Below are 20,011 nucleotides of genomic sequence, written 5' to 3' on the forward strand. Positions count from 1 at the left end.
GAGTCTGGCTCACCACTTGGTAGGATTTTTTTGCAAACTTAGGCGAAACGGATTCGCAGCTAAGCTACCCACTGGGGGATTTCGTACACAAACAAAAATGACAGCAATTACAGGAAGAACTGGGACACTCTTGTCTTTGATAAAAATAAACTACAGAAGTTTTTCTTATTACACTTCATCCGAGTGAGAATTCAAGTGTAAAATGGGCGGAGTAGTTCCGCATTCCAAGCTCGTGGCTCGTTGATCCGGCGATCAATGTTGTAGAGATGATATGCTCCATTATGGAGGACTCTGGTGACGATGAAGGGGCCTTCCGAAGTAGGAGCAAGTTTGTGTGGTTTCTGTTGATCCACTCGGAGGACCAAATCTCCTTCTTGGAAGGCTCGGCTCTTCACATTTCTGGCATGGAATCGACGCAAGTCTTGCTGATAGATGGTCGATCTGATCATAGCCATTTCCCTCTCCTCCTCTAGGAGGTCGACTGCGTCTTGCCGGGCTTGCTCTGCTTCGTCTTCGTTATAAAGCTCGACTCTGGGGGCGTTGTGAAGTAGATCACTCGGCAGGACGGCTTCGGCTCCGTAAACCAAAAAGAATGGCGTTCTTCCAGTCGACCGGTTCGGGGTGGTCCTCAGTCTCCACAAAACTGATGGAAGCTCGTCGACCCAAGCGCCTGCTGCGTGCTTGAGATCACGCATCAGTCGAGGCTTCAGTCCTTTGAGAATCAGACCATTTGCTCTTTCAGCTTGTCCATTCGACTGGGGGTGCGCGACCGACGCGTAGTCGACTCGTGTGCCTTGAGAGGCGCAAAAAGCTCTGAACTTGTCTGAATCGAAGTTTGACCCATTGTCAGTGATGATGCTATGCGGGACCCCATATCTGAATATCAACTCTCTGATGAAACTGATAGCAGTGCTAGCATCAAGATTTTTGATAGGCTTGGCTTCAATCCATTTGGTGAACTTGTTGACTGCCACAAGCACATGTGTGAATCCGCTCCTGCCTGTTCTCAGTGGACCAACCATGTCCAGTCCCCAAACAGCGAAGGGCCAGACGAGCGGAATGGTCCTCGGAGCTGATGCTGGCTTGTGCGACATGTTGGAGTAGAACTGGCAGCCTTCACACTTGTCGACTATCTCTTTCGCCATTTCGTTTGCCCTGGGCCAGTAAAAACCCGCTCGGTATGCTTTGGCCGCGATGGTCCGAGAGGACGCATGGTGACCACAGGTCCCCGAGTGGATATCATCAAGGATTATCTGACCTTCTTCTGGCGTTATGCACTTCTGACCGATTCCAGTTGCGCTTTCTCTATACAACTGTCCTTTTATGACTGTGAAAGCTTTAAATCGACGGACGATCTGTCGAGCCTCTTCTTCGTCCTCTGGAAGTTCTTTCCTCAAGATATACGCGATGTATGGTATCATCCAGTCGGGAGTGATTGCCAAGACCTCCATGACTAGGTCGACCACAGCAGGAATTTCGACTTCAGTCGGATCTGTGGCACTTTTCGGTTGCAGGGCTTCTTCTGTAAAAGGATCCTCCTGGACTGACGGTGAGCGGATGTGCTCCAAAAACACATTGCTGGGAATGGCTTCTCTCTTGGAGCCTATCTTTGCCAGATCATCAGCTGCTTGATTTTTCAGTCGGGGGATGTGATGAAGCTCTAACCCCTCGAATTTCTTTTCTAGATTTCTTACTGCGTTGCAGTAGCCAGTCATAGCTGGGCTTCTGACATCCCACTCCTTCATCACCTGATTAACCACCAAATCTGAGTCGCCATAGACCATGAGGCGTCGGACGTCGAGTGAAATGGCCATGCGCAACCCATACAAGAGTGCTTCATATTCTGCTTCATTATTGGAGGAATCGAAGTGAATCTGGAGAACATATCTGAGCTTATCTCCTCGGGGGGAGACCAATACTACCCCAGCACCGGAACCATTCAGCATCTTAGATCCATCGAAGAACATGGTCCAGTGCTCCGAGTGAACTTGAGTCGGAAGCTGCTGTTCAATCCACTCGGCGACGAAATCTGTAATTGCTTGGGACTTGATAGCCTTCTTTGCTTCAAACTTGATATCTAGGGGAAGGAGTTCAATCGCCCACTTCGCCACTCGACCAGTTGCATCTCTGTTGTGCAAAATCTCTGACAGTGGAGCATCGCTGACGACTGTAATGGAATGGTCAGAGAAGTAGTGTGGAACCTTCTTCGTGGTCATGTAAATCCCATATACAAGCTTCTGGTAATGGGGATATCTTTGCTTCGAAGGAGTCAAAACTTCAGACACATAATATACTGGGCGCTGAACTCTGAAGGCCTTTCCTTCTTCTTCCCGCTCGACCGTTCGTACTGTACTGACAACTTGTCCCGTGGCCGCAATGTAAAGCAGCAGAGGCTCTTTACTGATTGGGGCAGCAAGCACCGGTTGGGTGGAGAGCAGAGCTTTGAGCTCTGCAAACGCTGCATCAGCTTCTGGAGTCCACTCGAACTTGTCAGACTTCTTCATCAGTCGGTAAAGAGGCGACGCCTTTTCACCGAGACGAGAAATGAATCGACTTAGAGCGGCCAAGCAACCTGTAAGCTTCTGGACATCGTGCACACGCACAGGGCGCTTCATCCGGAATATGGTGCCAACTTTCTCGGGATTGGCGTCGATTCCTCGTTCGGAAACGAGAAAACCGAGTAACTTTCCACCTGGAACTCCGAATGTGCACTTTGATGGATTGAGCTTGATATCATATCCCCTGAGGTTAGCAAAGGTTTCGGAAAGGTCAGTCAGCAGGTCAGAACCTTTCCGTGACTTAACCACAATATCATCCATGTATGCTTCTACGTTCCGACTGATCTGAGTGAGCAAACACTTCTGAATCATCCTCATGAACATGGCTCCAGCATTCTTGAGGCCGAAGGGCATGGTGACATAACAGAAGCACCCGAATGGGGTGATGAAAGCCGTTTTGATCTCGTCGGGTCCATACAGACGGATCTGATGGTACCCTGAATAAGCATCTAGAAAAGACAAACGCTCACACCCCGCGGTCGAGTCGACTACCTGGTCGATGCGGGGGAGAGGGAAATGATCTTTCGGGTAGGCCCGATTGATATGTTTAAAGTCAATGCACATGCGAAGTGACTTGTCCTTCTTGGGGACCATGATAACATTGGCGAGCCACTCAGAGTGGTAAATCTCTCGGATGAACTCTGCTGCTAAGAGCCGAGCCACCTCCTCGCCAATAGCTTTCCTCTTCTGGACGGCGGACCGTCGAAGATGTTCTTTCACAGGCTTGAACTTCGGGTCGACTCGTAGACGGTGCTCAGCCAGCCCCCTGGGAACTCGAGGCATGTCAGAAGGCTTCCATGCGAAGATGTCCCAGTTCTCACGGAGGAACTGGATGAGCGCTTCTTCCTATTTGGAGTCGAGCGTCGTTGAGATGTGAGTCGGAGCAGCATTGGGGTCGGTCGGGTGAATGTGAACTGGCTTAGTTTCACCGGACGACTGAAAAGCTGATTCTGAAGCTGGCTTCTTGGCTCGCATCAATTCACTCGGATCAGCAGTCTTCTGGTACTCTTGCAGCTCGACTACTGACATCTAAGCATTAGCGATCTTTGATCCTTTCTGAAAACACTCCTCTGCTTTCTTCCGATTGCCTGTAACGGTGATCACACCTCTGGGGCCGGGCATCTTCAACTTGAGATACACATAGCACGGTCGAGCCATGAAGCATGCATAAGCTGGCCGGCCTAGAATAGCATGATAAGCACTTTGGAAGTCCACAATCTCAAATGTCAACTTTTCCCTGCGGTAATTCTTTGAATCACCGAAAACCACATCGAGAGCAATCTGGCCGAGTGACTCGGCTTTCTTTCCAGGAATGACTCCATGGAAACTCATGTTGCTGGCACTGAGCCTGGACATTGGAATGCCCATCCCTTTCAACGTTTCTGCATACAGTATGTTCAGGCCACTGCCACCATCCATCAGGAATTTGGTCAGTCGAGTGCCTTCGACAACTGGATCGACCACCAGAGCTTGCCTCCCAGGGGTGGCAATGTGCGCAGGGTGATCGGACTGGTCGAACGTGATGGCAGTCTGAGACCACTTCAGGTAGCTGGGTGTTGCCGGGGCAACCATATTCACTTCACGGTTAATGACTTTCAGTCGACTTTTGCTTTCGACATCAGCAAAAATCATCAAGGTGGAATTGACTTGGGGGTATCCCTCGTCACTATCTTCTTTGTCCTCAACTCTGTCTGACTCTTTTTCCTTGTCTTTGGACTGCTTGCCCTGAAACTGCTGGATCAGGAGCCGGCACTGTCGAGTGGTATGCTTTGGGTAAATAAGATTACCCTCTTCATGTTTCTTGGTGTGGATGTGACATGGCAGATCCAAAACATCATTTCCATCTTGATCCTTGACTTTCTTGGGGTTCCAGGGCCCCTTGGGTTTTCCCTTGAATTTTCCCTGGGCTATGGCCAGGGCCTCCCCAGGAGCGGCTGGCTCGGCCTTCCACTTCTGCTTCCGACTGGAATTGCCTCCGGTTTCCTGGGCGACTGCTTTCTGCTTGCCACTCCGGAGTCGATCTTCATCTTCTCCGTTAGCGTATTTGGTGGCAATTTCCATCATTCGATTCAGAGACATTTCTCCGGTCCGACCGAACTTCAGGTTCAACTCTCTGTTCTTGACGCCTTCTTTAAAGGCACAAACTGCTTGGTGATCTGGTACATTCTCAACTATGTGATGCAAAGTGATCCACCTCTGGATGTAATCCCTCAGAGTTTCACTCGGTTTCTGCACGCAAGACCGCAATTCTATAAGGCCTGCCGGTCGCTTGCATGTTCCTTCAAAGGTCGTGACAAACACTCGAGAGAGATCCTCCCAAGTGTAGATGCTCTTGGGTTCTAACTGATTCAGCCACGCTCTGGCTGAGCCCTCTAACAGGAGAGGCAAATGCTTCATAGCCACCTCATCATTGCCGCCACCAATCTGGACAGCCACTCGGTAGTCTTCGAGCCAAGTGTCAGGCTTAGACTCGCCGGTGAACTTGCTGACTCCAGTCGCCAACCGGAAGTTGGGAGGAATCATTGCGGCCCTGATGGCTCGACTGAAACACTCTGGCCCCGAAACACGTACTCTGCTGCTGGCAGGCGCATCTCTGTCGTGGCCTTCTCGGTGAGCTCTGTTCCTGTCAACCAGACCCTGAACGAGGATGGATCTCGCATCAAAGCCTGGGTCCCTGGGGTCGACTGGAACTCTCCGCCCAACACTATGAGGGTGTCTGACATCCTGCTGTCGAGGCGCATATGACCCACTCCTCGGGGGAGGGGTTGGCACTCGACGTCGATCGAACCGGTGATCATACTGCTCATTTCTTCTGTACTGATCATGCCGGTCTCCGCGTCCCTCACGCCTCGGGGGCGATCTTGGGCTGTGAGCCGACTGGACTGTATCCGTTGCAATGGATCGACTATGGATCCTATTCCGCGACTGAGAAACAGCGGAATTCTGGTTTCCCGTTGCCCGGAGCAACGCTCTGATTTGCAACAAGCCCCTGCCAGCCTCCGACTGGGAGGGCTGAATCGATTCTGCTATACGGGCCGCGGCTGCCAAATTCTGAACTGGGGTTCGATATACCTGCGTAGGCGGGAAGAGCTGACGTCGACTGGACTCGGGAACTCACTGATGCGCTTGCTTGTCGAGTATTCGCTGGAGATTCTCCAGTCGAGTGCGCTCGGCCAAGTTAGCCAAGCGCGCGTCCTCCAAGGCCTGGGCCTCGGGGGTTTCTCCGACGATAGGAGTGTAGAGTGCATCCACGTTCCGGCGGCGAAGCTCCTCTCGCTACAATGACGTGAGAGGTTCGGGGAGATACTCATCGTGGGGATGCGACGGGTCGCCTCCACCCGCGCCTCCATCGGTGCGAGGGAAACCGGGAGGACTGTGTGTTCCATCGACCGCCAGAACCTCAGCCGCCGGGTCGCTGCTGTTGCACTCGGATGCGGTCTCCGCGGAGCCAGTCGACAGGTCGAACAGGCCATAGAGGGATTCGTCGGGCTCGATTGCCGTGACTTGTGGGGCTGCCGAATGGCGGGCCACGGCATGCCTCACCCACCTCTGAAGTCTCGACCGGCCGGAGCGCTTGCGCCAGTGGGAGACAGGGCGGGAAGATGACACGGGAGCCGACCGATACTGGGTCGACGGCTGCCGCAGGAGGACGCCACGAACACATGCGCAGAAGTGCGTCGCACCGCGGACGGGAGGGCGTCGATGTCGAGTGGAGCCTCCTGAAGCCAAGCGGAGTTGTCGGCGATGAACGTGAGTGCGCCGAGACGGATCTCGCGGCCCTCCACCAAATCTCCGCACGAAAACATGATCAAAGGGATCGGAAAAATCGCAACTTCTCCAACTAGGCGTTAAGACTCCTGCCCCACGGTGGGCGCCAACTGTCGTGGTTCTAACTCTGACAGTGAGGTAGGGGGGTATGTACGGAGAGGCAAGATCTCAGCTATGGAGAAGTTGTAAATACACCAGGATGTACGAGTTCAGCCCTTCGCGGAGGAAGTAACAGCCCTACGTCTCGGTGCCCGGAGGCGGTCGACTGGATTATGTGTGTATGAATTACAGGGGTGCCAACCCCCGCTACAGAGGAGGGGGGTGGCTTATATAGAGTTCGCCAGACCCCTCCGGTCCTCAGTAATGCAAGGTTAAAATACATTAAGACTGGGCGTTACTGGTAACGTCCCTAATAAAGTGCTATGATGACCATAAAGACTACTTAATGGCCGACTGTTTGCTTGCGGAGTGACTTTAGATCTCTTGTCAGTCGAGTGGTTGGCTTCATAGTCGAGTGGTAGCTTCCTGGTCGAGTGTCTTGAATCCGTCGAGTGGGATACCTTCAAGTCGATTGAAAGGTGACTTCTTCCAGGGATGTCCTTGGGTAGGGCTATTAGGACAGGTCCATGCCCCTACCCTAGGTACATAGCTTCATCACCCTCCTCCCCCTCCTCCTTGCTCGTGGGGGCTGGAGGCCTGGGGGAGTGCTGGCGGCGGATCTGGCAACCCCTACCCAGATCCGGCTGGTGGTGGTGGTTGGCGGCGTCAGGGGTGGCCGGTGGCCCTTCTAAGGTGGCGGCGCTGCAACTGGTCCTTGTTCTACTCCGGTGGGGTGGCGGGGCATCGGCTGGTCCTGGCCAGGGCGTGGAGACGCATGTGGTGTGGTGGTGGTTGACGCTCTTGGCAGCCTTCTTCGGCGGCTGGGTGCGGTCGATCCGGCGGCCCTCGCCGGCGGAAGGGTGGCGGCCTCTTCCTTGCAGGTTCTGGCTGGAGGCCATGGTAGGGCGTCAGGGGTGACGCAGGGGAGGCTGCTGGAGGGACGGGTAGACCGACTACCTGTCACCGGTCCAGGGGTGCGCCGGTCCGGACGAGCTCCGCTCCCCCCTCCCGTTTTCCTGGCCTAGTGCCTCCTTGCCGCTGACAGTTGTTCGGGGCGGGTCGGTCACCGGCGGTTCCGATGGTGCTAGGGGTTTGTCGGTCAGCTCAAAGCTCGTGCCTTTGATGGTCTCCGGAGTGTCTGGATGCAAGGTGGCTGCCTTGGTGGTGGGAGCTGCTGGCTCGTGGGCGGAGCTCGTGGCTCATGCGCTGACGGGCTTGCTGTCATGGCCGCGTGGGCGGCATGAGGGTGGGCCTTCGACAATCTCGGTGGTGGTGTGGTCGACGCTCTCATGTAGGATCGTACCTTGGACAGGGGCTGAGGGTGGTGGCCGGGGTGAAAACCTCGTCTGGCTCGGAGCTAGACTGATGGCGGCGGTGCCCATGCATCGTTCCCTTCTTGAAGGCTCCATCGTGGTGACCCTGCATCCTTCGTGTTACTCCTGGTGAAAACCTAGATTCCCTGGATCGGGCGGTGGTGGCTCTTCGGTGCTCTTTCTTTCATGGAAGCACCACTTTGGAGTCCCTAGTTCGTCGAGTTGCGGCTTCGTCTCCTCGCGGTGACTCGTTCATGGTGGATAGCTCTTTAGACCCTTAGCTATGCTCTTCTGCCTACGTGTTGTTTGCTTTGGGGTGTTTAGAGTAGCATTGTTGTTCGTCGGCTCCCTTGTATCTGCCTTGGGTGTGTGTGTGGTGTCGGGTGGTTTGCATCATGTATGTCGATCGTTGCTTTATATATAAAGCGGGGCGAAAGCCTTTTTCGATAAACCCAATTAGCAGGCTAATTCGCCATTAGCAGGCTAATTGACCTATTATTAATAATCCATTTATTAATCTAATTGGCATTCATATTAAGCACACAATATATTTCATTTCCATATTAAGGAAGCAGAATTTCATAATTGAAATACATCCGAGTAGAACATGATATAGCTTCAGCACTTAGCTACCCCATTACACAACTGCACCAGCAGCAAGTTCCACATGCAACACGTAGAACCTTTCGAAATTAGCATCATAGACGGCATATAGACAGATGCATCTCATCTGGAAAGCTGCTGAAGTGGAAGGCGAATATTGAGCCTTCATTCATGTTGAAGGTCTTTGCAGCTTTAGGCCAGTGCCTATGGATGATTGACCGCCCGTCCTTCGACCTCTTCAGGAACACTTCAATATTGAACCGTGGGTGTTGTATGAAAACCTTCCTCGCCTCCTGGCCATAGAGGTGGTTTTAGAGGTAATCATCAGTGAACTGCTTTGGAAAGGCCTGAAAACAAGGATGTGCATAAATATCTTCCCTATATTGGAAATAGGGCAAAGGAATAAAAAAGGCAAGGTATAATAGTTAGTACCATCTTGTAGTGAACTGATGTCTTCTTCATTGTGCAGACAAAGATCTTGTTGTTTTTTGTCGCTAATTTCTTTATCCTAACAATCTTTCTGAGTTTCTTGATTTGATTGATATTCATGGACAACTCATTTCCCCATATGCAAAAAGGGTCGAACAGTGGGTCAAAACCTCTGAAAGCAGGACCTACATGTGCAAGACCAAATTGTTAAAAACCAAAATATTAGAATGGTTCCTGCAATTCCACAATAATGTGCTATTAGACAACGGACCATGCACGTGCTAACCTCGATTGTAAACCTCAGTGCTTCCCATTGTTTCCCTGCAACACATATAAGGTAGTTAGTCATCAGGTTAAGTAAGGGTTCGCATGCTATCAGTAAAATATGTTGATGAAAAATAAGCACATTGCAGATTCATCAGATTAATTGAAGCCACACGGAAAACCCATTTACCCAAACCAAGCATGATTAAGAACTAGGAAATATAGCACTTGTATATGTTTCTCATGTATTAAGTGCAGCCAAATTCGATTTATTCCTGACGTGCACAACAATACAAAATTCTACCCACGACAATTGGACATCGCATTGCAAAATTGAACCAAGCAGTTAACTAAACACCACAACAAATGAACCAAACATTAACTGAGCACCACATTGCACAATATAACATTGAACCAAGCAGTTAACTAAACACCACAACAAATGCACCAAACATTAACTGAGCACCACATTGCACAAAATAACATACTCCTAATAGAAGATCAGAGAGTTAACCAAACAGTTAACTACAGCCAATTGTAGCAAATGTATTTGTTTCGCATGTATTTACTACAGCCAAATTCAATTTATTACTCAGATGGTATACAATAACAGAATGCACCCACCACAATTTTGTAAAGATAAATTCGATTTATTTCTCACATGGAAGACAATACAAAATTGCAGCCTGAAGAATTGAACATCACATTTGCATAATTGAACCAAACAGTTAACTGAAGACGACAACTAATTAACAAAATAGTTAATAAGTGAGCACCACACTGCACGACATATAGAACATATACACTAGAGCAACAGATTGCATGGTGAAATTAGATAGCACAATTCACTAGATTTTGTGAAGGAAAGGCAGGAGCAGCACACGCAACGGGTAAACCGAGCATGCTTAACCGGCGTAGCTAGCAATTGGCAAGGTGCTCCTCCAAGATCTGGGGGTCGGCACGAATGGCAGCCATCGCGACTTGCTTCTCCGCTATCAAATGCTCCTTGAGGTCCTGGCTATACTGCGTGCACCATGGCTTAGGCTGGCACTTATTTGGTGGAGGGGTTGGTGATTTGGGTGGAAGGTGTCGCGCTCGCGCCGGCGGTCAGGGCATGTGGGATGTGGAAGGAGGAGGAGGATGGGGGTTGGGTGTGGATTACCTTCTTGGATAGAGGAGGCCGAGCAGCGTGAAGGAGGGTCGTCGGTGAGGAGGCGGCAGCGCTGCAAGCAAGGAGTGAAGGTTTCAACTTGGAAAGGAAGGCGGAAAGAGGGGAAATGTGGCTTTTGGTAAGGGGGAGGGGGCGGGAGGTAGATATTTCCATAGAAAACGAAAATTTAGAATCGCTTCAGCCGAAAAACTAGCGCGCAAAGTGTCATCAGACACGGTCCCTTATTCAGAAATGTGTACGATATGTGGACATGACAAACGATTCAGATAGCTTAACCCGTGTGTGATGAGTTTGAACGTCAAAAGTTTTGGTTCTAATTTCCATGGTTACAGTGGTCATCCACGTCATTGCATAATTTGGGTACACAAAGGAGACTACAGCACACCCACACTTCTTAATCAAGCAAGTTCAGCAATTAAACAGAGCTAGCTGACCTAAACATTACTCTAACAAATTAAAGACCGGCGCTCTTAATTAAACAAAACATAGAGTACAACTACGGCTGGTGCTTGTCGATCTCCGCCACCGCCTCCATGTCCAGCTTGCGCCCGACAGTCTCCTGGGGAAGGGGCTCCATGACATCCATCTCACCATACTCGGCAAGCATCTCGCCATCCGCGTACGCCATCTCTTTGGAAAAGGCCGCCACGAGCTGGGCGTGGGCAGACGCGATCTGGGCTTGGATGGGCATCGTTGTCGCAAGGTATGCGGCGGAGGAACGAACAGCTACTCAAACGCTCTCGGCGATTGCCAGCTCTTCGGCCGTGGGTTGCCGACCGTTGTCGGAGAAGCTTCGTTCGATTTGTGTGGTGACCGCCAGGAGCTGGGCATGGGTGGCCTTGACATGGTTGTGGGCGGCCTCCATAGGGGCTAAGGCCGCCGCTACGGAACGGACAGCTGATGTGCCGCTCTCGCCAGTTGCTATCCCTGAGGCAAATGTTGCTGCCGCCACCTGAGAAGCAACATCGGCCGTTTGGGATGCCTTTGCCGCCCGGTCGCAAATTGCGGCCGCGCTCATGCACCTTGGTAGCACGCGCATGGCGGCTGCGGCCGAGCTCTCGCCGGAGTGGGCCACCGAAGTTGCCCTCACGACGCGGGTCCACGTGCCCATCTTTCACTGGCGACAATTGAACAGTGAAATGATATTTGGGGAGCGAGCTAGTGTGCTTGAGACGCCGGTTGTGGACTATAGCCGACGCACCTTCTCGCGTAAGCCATAGGCGTACTATACACCGATGGTGCTCCAAGATATTTTGTACTACATCTCACACGGTTGCTAATAATAAACTGTGTGCGATCTACTTGATTTTTCATCTTGATTTGAATTACATAATGGGGTCACAGCGGCAATGGACGGTGTTTGAATTGCTAGACCTTTTAGCTGGAGTAAACATGCAACTATATGTGTGTCGTAAACGAATTGGAATTATTCAAGGTTCGTTTGAACATTTTATACATTAAATTGGTTTTCTAGCCATTTCAGGTGAACAATTCAAATTTGAACTACATGCACATGCTCCAGTGCATATAAATTGGTTGAAAAATCAAATTGTGTCCTTGGGTGCATGCTTAGGTCCCATGCAAGAAATGGGAATGAATTTCAAACACCAGGGCACCGTTGATTGCCGGCAAAACATTGAGTGACTGGTTTTTAAATTCTAGTAAATCCAAAACTCGTCTGAAATTCATGAAACTTGGCATGCTATCATGGAGCGGCATCAACATGTCGTGGTACAAATTTTGTCCCATTTGGGGCAGGTTGGGTATATGCTTCTCACAAACCGGAGCTTCTCACAATAAGCATGATGGTTTTCGGTAGGGAACGTCCCACCTTTGTGGACGAAACGATATCCATTGCCTCTTATTGCTTTCAAATTTCTTTCTCGTGTCAACATAGAACAACAGGAGTGTTGTGTGATTTTTTGTGATTTTTCGGGGTTCGTTTGGACATTTTTATGCATTAACTTAGTTTTCAATGCATTTTATGTGCATAATTCAAATTTGAACTACATGCACATGCTCTAGTGCATATAAATTGGTTGAAAAATCAAATTTGTGTCCTTGGGTGCATGCTTAGGTCCCATGCAAGAAATGGGAATGAATTTCAAACACCGGGGCACCGTTGAATACCGGCAAAACATTGAGTGCCTGGTTTTTAAATTCTAGTAAATCCAAAACTCGTCTGAAATTCATGAAACTTGGCATGCTATCATGGAGCGGCATCAACATGTCGTGGTACAAATTTTGTCCCATTTGGGGCAGGTTGGGTATATGCTTCTCACAAACCGGAGCTTCTCACAATAAGCATGATGGTTTTCGGTAGGGAACGTCCCACCTTTGTGGACGAAACGATATCCATTGCCTCTTATTGCTTTCAAATTTCTTTCTCGTGTCAACATAGAACAACAGGAGTGTTGTGTGATTTTTTGTGATTTTTCGGGGTTCCTTTGGACATTTTTATGCATTAACTTAGTTTTCAATGCATTTTATGTGCATAATTCAAATTTGAACTACATGCACATGCTCTAGTGCATATAAATTGGTTGAAAAATCAAATTTGTGTCCTTGGGTGCATGCTTAGGTCCCATGCAAGAAATGGGAATGAATTTCAAACACCGGGGCACCGTTGAATACCGGCAAAACATTGAGTGCCTGGTTTTTAAATTCTAGTAAATCCAAAACTCGTCTGAAATTCATGAAACTTGGCATGCTATCATGGAGCGGCATCAACATGCCGTGGTACAAATTTGTCCCATTTGGGGCAGGTTTGGTATATGCTTCTCACAAACCGGGGCTTCTCACAACAAGCATGATGGTTTTCGGTAGGAAACGTCCCACCTTTATGGACGAAACGATATCCATTGCCTCTTACTACTTTCAAAAAAATCTCATGTCAACATAGAACAACAGGAGTGTTGTGTGATTTTTTGTGATTTTTCGGGATTCGTTTGGACATTTTTATGCATTAACTGAGTTTTCAATGCATTTATATGCATAATTCAAATTTGAACTACATGCACATTCTCCAGTGCATATAAATTGGTTGAAAAATCAAATATGTGTCCTTGGGTGCATGCTTAGGTCCCATGCAAGAAATGGGAATGAATTTCAAACACCGGGGCACCGTTGATTGCTGGCAAAACATTGAGATGCATGGTTTTTAAATTCTAGTAAATCCAAAACTCGTATGAAATTCATGAAACTTGGCATGCTATCATGGAGCGGCATCAACATGCCATGGTACAAATTGTGTCCCATTTGGGGTGGGTTTGGGTATATGCTTCTCACAAACTGGAGCTTCACACAACAAGCATGATGGTTTTCGGTAGGGAATGTCCCACCTTTGTGGACGAAACGATATCCATTGCCTCTTATTGCTTTCAAAAAAAATTCTCGTGTCAACATAGAACAACAAGAGTGTTGTGTCATTTTTTTGTGATTTTTTGGTGTTCGTTTGTACATTTTTATGCATTAACTGAGTTTTCAATGCATTTTATGTGCATAATTCAAATTTGAACTACATGCACATGCTCCAGTGCACATGAATTAGTTGAAAAAACAAATATGTGTCCTTGGGTGCATGCTTAGGTCCCATGCAAGAAATGGGAATGAATTTCAAACACATGGGCACCGTTGATTGCCGGTAAAACATTGAGATGCATGGTTTTTAAATTCTAGTATATCCAAAACCCATCTGAAATTCATGAAACTTGGCATGATATCATGGAGCGGCATCAACATGCCGTGGTACAAATTTTGTCCCATTTGGGGCAGGTTTGGGTATATGCTTCTCACAACAAGCATGATGGTTTTCGGTAGGGAACGTCTCACCTTTGTGGACGAAACAATATCCATTGCCTCTTATTGCTTTCAAATTTTTTTCTCGTGTCAACATAGAACAACAGGAGTGTTGTGTGATTTTTTGTGATTTTCCGGGGTTCGTTTGGAAATTTTTATGCATTAACTGAGTTTTCAATGCATTTTATGTGCATAATTCAAATTTGAACTACATGCACATGCTCCAGTGCATATAAATTGGTTGAAAAATAAAATTTGTGTCCTTGGGTGCATGCTTAGGTCCCATGCAAGAAATGGAAATAAATTTCAAACACCGACGCACCGTTGATTCTCGACAAAACATTGAGATGCATGGTCTTTAAATTCTAGTAAATCCAAAACTCGTCTGAAATTCATGAAACTTGGCATGCTATCATGGAGCGGCATCAACATGCCGTGGTACAAATTTTGTCCCATTTGAGGCAGGTTTGGGTATATGCTTCTCACAAACCGAAGCTTCTCACAACAAGCATGATGGTTTTTGGTAGGGAACGTCCCACCTTTGTGGACGAAACAATATCCATTGTCTCTTATTGGTTTCAATTTTTTTTCTCGTGTCAACATAGAACAACAGGAGTGTTGTGTGATTTTTTGTGATTTTTCGGGGTTCATTTGGACATTTTTATGCATTAACTGAGTTTTTAAATTCTAGTAAATCTAAATTCTGTTAACCATTCACGTGAGTCCATGTGTCTTGGTTTTAATGGTTGTAGGAGGTGCCATGCAGACAGCTGCTTGACCTTGACTGAATGGGAGGCGTGCGAGCGTCGTCCGATGTGCAGGCTGACCGGGAGGCGTGCAAGCTGTCCTTGAGTGCGCAGGCTCACCGGAAAGCGTGCGAGCTATACGTTGCGCAGGCTCACTCGGAAGTGAGCCCTTTGACTTCCATGGCCGCCCGCCTTTCTCGCATCCTCTTCATTAATGGCGCCCAAGCCGCAGTTTAATTCGCTTTTTAAATATAAAACACTCATCGCAAACATTTTAGTTAGAACACCCGTATGCAGACCGACCGCTTCCCCAGGAAGCCAAGAGAAAATGTGCCGAGCAGGATTTCTGCAGCTCTTGATCGCAAACGTTTTAGATAGAACACCCATATGCAAAGTGAGAGCAGCGCAGGATTTGTGCATCCCTTCAACGCAAATGATTGTTTGGATGACCCGTGTGGAACCACGTACAAACAATTTGGTAAGATTTTTCAATCCTTGTAACACTGTGATTTTTCAAAATATGAAGCTAAAAATCACTAGCAGTATCTAATTTTTGCAACTAAAATTCAGTAATTAAGCATATATTGCATTCATAGATTAAGCAGTCGTTTTTAATTTATACAAACAGTTCAACTCGACAGCTGAACCGATCAAACTTTTCCCCAATTGTTGCCAACCACATACTAAAATAGCTAGTTCAACTATATATACTAGCTAATTTTAAGTTCGTTGTACAGTTCCACCACATCTATAGTCAGATGAATTGAACAAAATAGCCCCTAAATACTACTACTACTGCGGAGGGGTTTTGTACAGCTTCCGGCTGCCTCTCCTCTGCCGAGCGCGCTCAGTAAGAGGCGGAGGAGGAGGAACCTACCGACGAGCTGGGCAACCGCAATGCGGTGCCTGCCGCTAGTGCAGCTTCAGTGATGCTCGCCTCAAACGCCCTCTGCCGCTCTAGATGACCCCTCTCGAAGTGGTGGTTCTGCTCGTAGATCTCCTGATTCCTCTTCTCTGAGGCGGCGTGTGCCGCTGCCACTACAGCAGTAAGGCTCTTTGCGTGCTCGACGAGGTGCTCCTCCTCCTCCCGCAAGAACTCGGTGTAGCGCGCAAGGTCGTTGTCGCACGTGCGGGCATCCACCTCCGCCTCCCGCCTTTGGGCGGCGGTGGCGGAGCGGGTGATGACCCCGGCGGTCGACAATGGGCTTGCGGCCACGGCGGCCGACGACGGGGTGGCGGCCACGACCACCACCTCCCGCCTTCGGGCTGTGGTGGTGGAGCGGCTGATGGCCACAGTGGCCGGCGGTGGGGTGGCGGCCACGACGGCCATCTCCCGCCTTCAGGCCGCAGAGATGGAGCGGGTGATGGCCCTGGATTTCGACGCTGGTGTGGCGGCAACGGCGGCCGGCAACAGCTGCCGACGGGCACCAGTGGCGGAGCGTGTGGTGGGTGTTCCGCGCACACCCAACAGGGACGCCACGCGCACTACACTACGTCGGGGACTGCGCCACCGCCGCGGTGTAGCCTCCCAGCTGGAGCTGTCCTTTGATGACGGTGGAGTGGCTGAGTGATGACAACGGACCGGTGCCATTGGCGAATGTGGGAGAAGCAGACGAGATAAGCTACAGCAATGGAGGGGAAAATGCGACGCAGGACTCACCGGTCGTGAGGGTTTTTATAGCTAGCTGGTAAGCATTGGGATTTTGGGGGATTTCACCGAGTCGGGCGGGAAGCTTGCGCGGGAACGGGCTCACCAACGATTCATTGTCGCCACCGTTTGGCAAAAAGAACACCCCCGCGCGCTGCGCAAGCTTGCGCTGTAAGCCGTCCGCGGCAGTGGGGTGACAAGATGTGCGAGAGGAGGACGAAAGGCCACGTACACATATGGTTGATAAAAAAAGTTTGTGATTTAATTAACTACTATACCACCGTCCTGTTTTATAAGTATGATTTAACTAATAAAATATGAATGCATGTCGCCAAAGATTATATAGTTAGATTTGTATTTGAACATATTTTCAATTATATAATTTTTAAAACATGCATTAATATTTTGTTGGTTAAATTTGAGGGCAAAGTATGGCACGAAATATAAAGGAGACTATAGACTAGACGGAGGTGGTACCACACAGCCGCTCTCTACGCAGTGACGCAACTGTCGGCCGGCTTGTAGGCGACCATTTGCTGCGTGTTCAATGGCTCCATGCGTGTGGTTGCTTACGGTTCAGGCGGCCGCGGCACGCTCTGCTCGCGTCCCGTCGTGCGCGCTCTGCTCTCGCGTCCCTCCAGGTGCTCTTCCCTCGTCCCTCCACGTGTGCTTCCAGTGTTTTGGGCCGGCGCACGATCACGCACGTTCGTGTGCAAACGGTTGCACCGGGCGCGGCGCGACGATGCAGTTACCCGCTGCCAAAACTGCCATGCGGACGCGCCGAGAATCCATGGCGCCCGGCCCTCTTTTATTCCTGCGGCCATTTACCTTCATCTCTCGTCTCACACGTCACAATAAGCACACCCGCGAGGACACATAGAGAGAGGGCATCCAGCGGTTCCAATGACGCTCCCTGTGGCTCCAATGGCGCTCCCAGCGGCCGACGACGATAACGGCGGGCAGTTCACCACGCATCACGTAGTGGACACCCACGTGAGGGGGAAGGCCCTCTCGGTGGTGTACACGAACGATCCGGTCTCGATGGAGAGCTCCATCCAAACTATGGAGCAGTTCCTTGCCGAGGACAAGTACCGAGTGGTCGGCTTCGACCTCGAGTACACCATCGGTCGTGCCGGGCACGATCAGAAGGTTGTCGTTGCCCAGTTGTGCGTGCGACATGACGTCCTCGTCTACCACTTCCACCTTGCTACAAGGCCTTGCGAGCATTTATCCAGGTTTATCAAGAGCTCCTACTACAGTTTCGCTACGGTGGACACCACCAATGATCTAAAAGCACTGAAGGTTTCAGACTTGAAATGCCCAGATCTTGTCAACATCCTGCACCACTACAAGGTCTGGGGCACCGACAAAAGCAAACTGAACTCCCTGGTTGACCTCGCCTCGGCCATCATCGACCCCTACTACGCGAAGATGAAGCAAGAGAGCAATAAGGACAAGAACGCCTGGCACAGTGTGTGGCATAAGAGACTGGATGAACAACATGTCAAGTACGCGTACACAAGCTACGAGATGTACAGGTGGATCGTTGACATGAGGAACTGTCTTCTTCCTGACCCAGACGAGGGATCGAGCCACATAGCAGTGACAGGAGCGCCACAAGAAGTAGATGACTAGACGATCGTTTCTCCTACTTTAGAATGCATGCAATTGTTTATTGAGGTGTGTGCGAATGATCTGTATAGTCACTTATGTAATTGGATGTTTATTTCAGTTATTCTACTGTAGACAGAGAAATTCACACGGCTTATTAGCAGCAACCGTCTGTGTTATTATTGGTTTTCGCACACATTTCAGATTACGGACCTGTTTGTCACGTATCACACACATCTTGTTCAGTTGAACCGTTTCCATTGTGTTGCCTAATCACACACAGTTCATCCCAGTGAACCGTATGCTGTATATCGCACACGCCTTCATCTAGATGCCCATGTCTTTTGTGCCTCCTCATTGCACATTGAGCTGAACTGTATGTCCTGCATCGCACACGCAACTAAATTCTGAACCGTGTTTGATGCATCTGTCATCGCAAACGTTTTGCACCTTTTTTGACAATTTCTTTACACCAACGTTTGCGATTATGGCATCGCACACAGTTTTGTCAAAGGATCTCTGATTCGACTGTCGCGTTTGGACCATCCTGCAGTAGTGAATCTTTACCTCCGGACCATTCCGGAGCTCCTCGTCATGTTCGTGATCTCATCTGAAACTCCGAACAACATACGGTCACCAACATACATAACTCATATAGTACTATATTGTCAACAAACGTTAAGCGTGCGGACCCTACGGATCCGAGAACTATGTAGACATGACCGGGACACCTCGCTGGTCAATAACCAATAGCGGAACCTGGATGCCCATATTGGCTCCTACATATTCTACGAAGATCTTTATCGATCGAACCTTATGACAACATACGTAATTTCATTTGTCTATCAGTATGTTACTTGCCCGAGATTCGATCGTCGGTATCTTCATACCTAGTTTGATCTTGTTACTGGCAAGCCTGTTTACTCGCTCCGTAATGCATCATCCCGTAACTAACTCATTAGTCACATTGCTTGCAAGGCTTATTATGATGTGCATTACCAAGGGGGCCCAGAGATACCTCTCTGATAATCGGAGTGACAAACCCTAATCTCGATCTATGCCAACCCAACAAACACCTTCGGAGATACCTGTAGAGCATCTTTATAATCACCCAATTATGTTGTGACGTTTGATACCACACAAGGTGTTCCTCCGGTATCCGGGAGTTGCATAATCTCATAGTTAAAGGAATATGTATATGACATGAAGAAAGCAATAGCAATAAAATTGAACGATCAATATGCTAAGCTAACGGATGGGTCTTGTCCATCACATCATTCTTCTAATAATGTGACCCCGTTCATCAAATGACAACACATGTCTATGGTTAGGAAATTTAACCATCTTTGATTAACAAGCTAGTCTAATAGAGGCTTACTAGGGATACGGTGTTTTGTCTATGTATCCACACATGTATCAAGTTTTCGATTAATACAATTCTAGCATGAATAATAAACATTTATCATGATATAAGGAAATATAAAATAACAACTTTATTATTGCCTCTAGAGTATATTTCCTTCAGCCGGTTTGTTGGGCACCCAAGCGATGGCAGTGCCATAGCCCCTCTGTCGGCTGATCCCCTTTCGAGCTGGCTCCATTCGCAGCATTGGTGCTTTGGGAATGTATGAGGGCTCCAGTGTCTCATTTTATTACCTGTTTGAGCTGTGTTGCTGCTCTTAGGCATCCATGTACCCTGTCGGAGCTTTTATTTCATTTATTTTTATTGCGTTGGGTTGTATCGTTGTTTGGACTTCTTGTCCTCGGCTGTAAGGGCGTCATTAATTTAACGCCGGCCGTAGGCCTCTTATCTAAAAAAACTAGGGGAAAGTTTTGAGGCGCTGGTTAACTAGGCCGGCACATTGGCCCCTCTAGCGCAGAAGAAATACTGCTTGAGTGTAGTCAAGCACAATCATAAATCCTATTTGACGCATGCAGGCCTTTCTGTACGTGGCTCACACCACCCCTCGAGTGTCTTTTGTGAGGACCTACGGGGCATTGTG

Source organism: Triticum urartu, chromosome 1A (genome assembly GCF_056163025.1).
Source record: "Triticum urartu cultivar PI428250 chromosome 1A, HENAU_Tu73, whole genome shotgun sequence".
NCBI classification, from domain to species: Eukaryota; Viridiplantae; Streptophyta; class Magnoliopsida; order Poales; family Poaceae; genus Triticum; species Triticum urartu.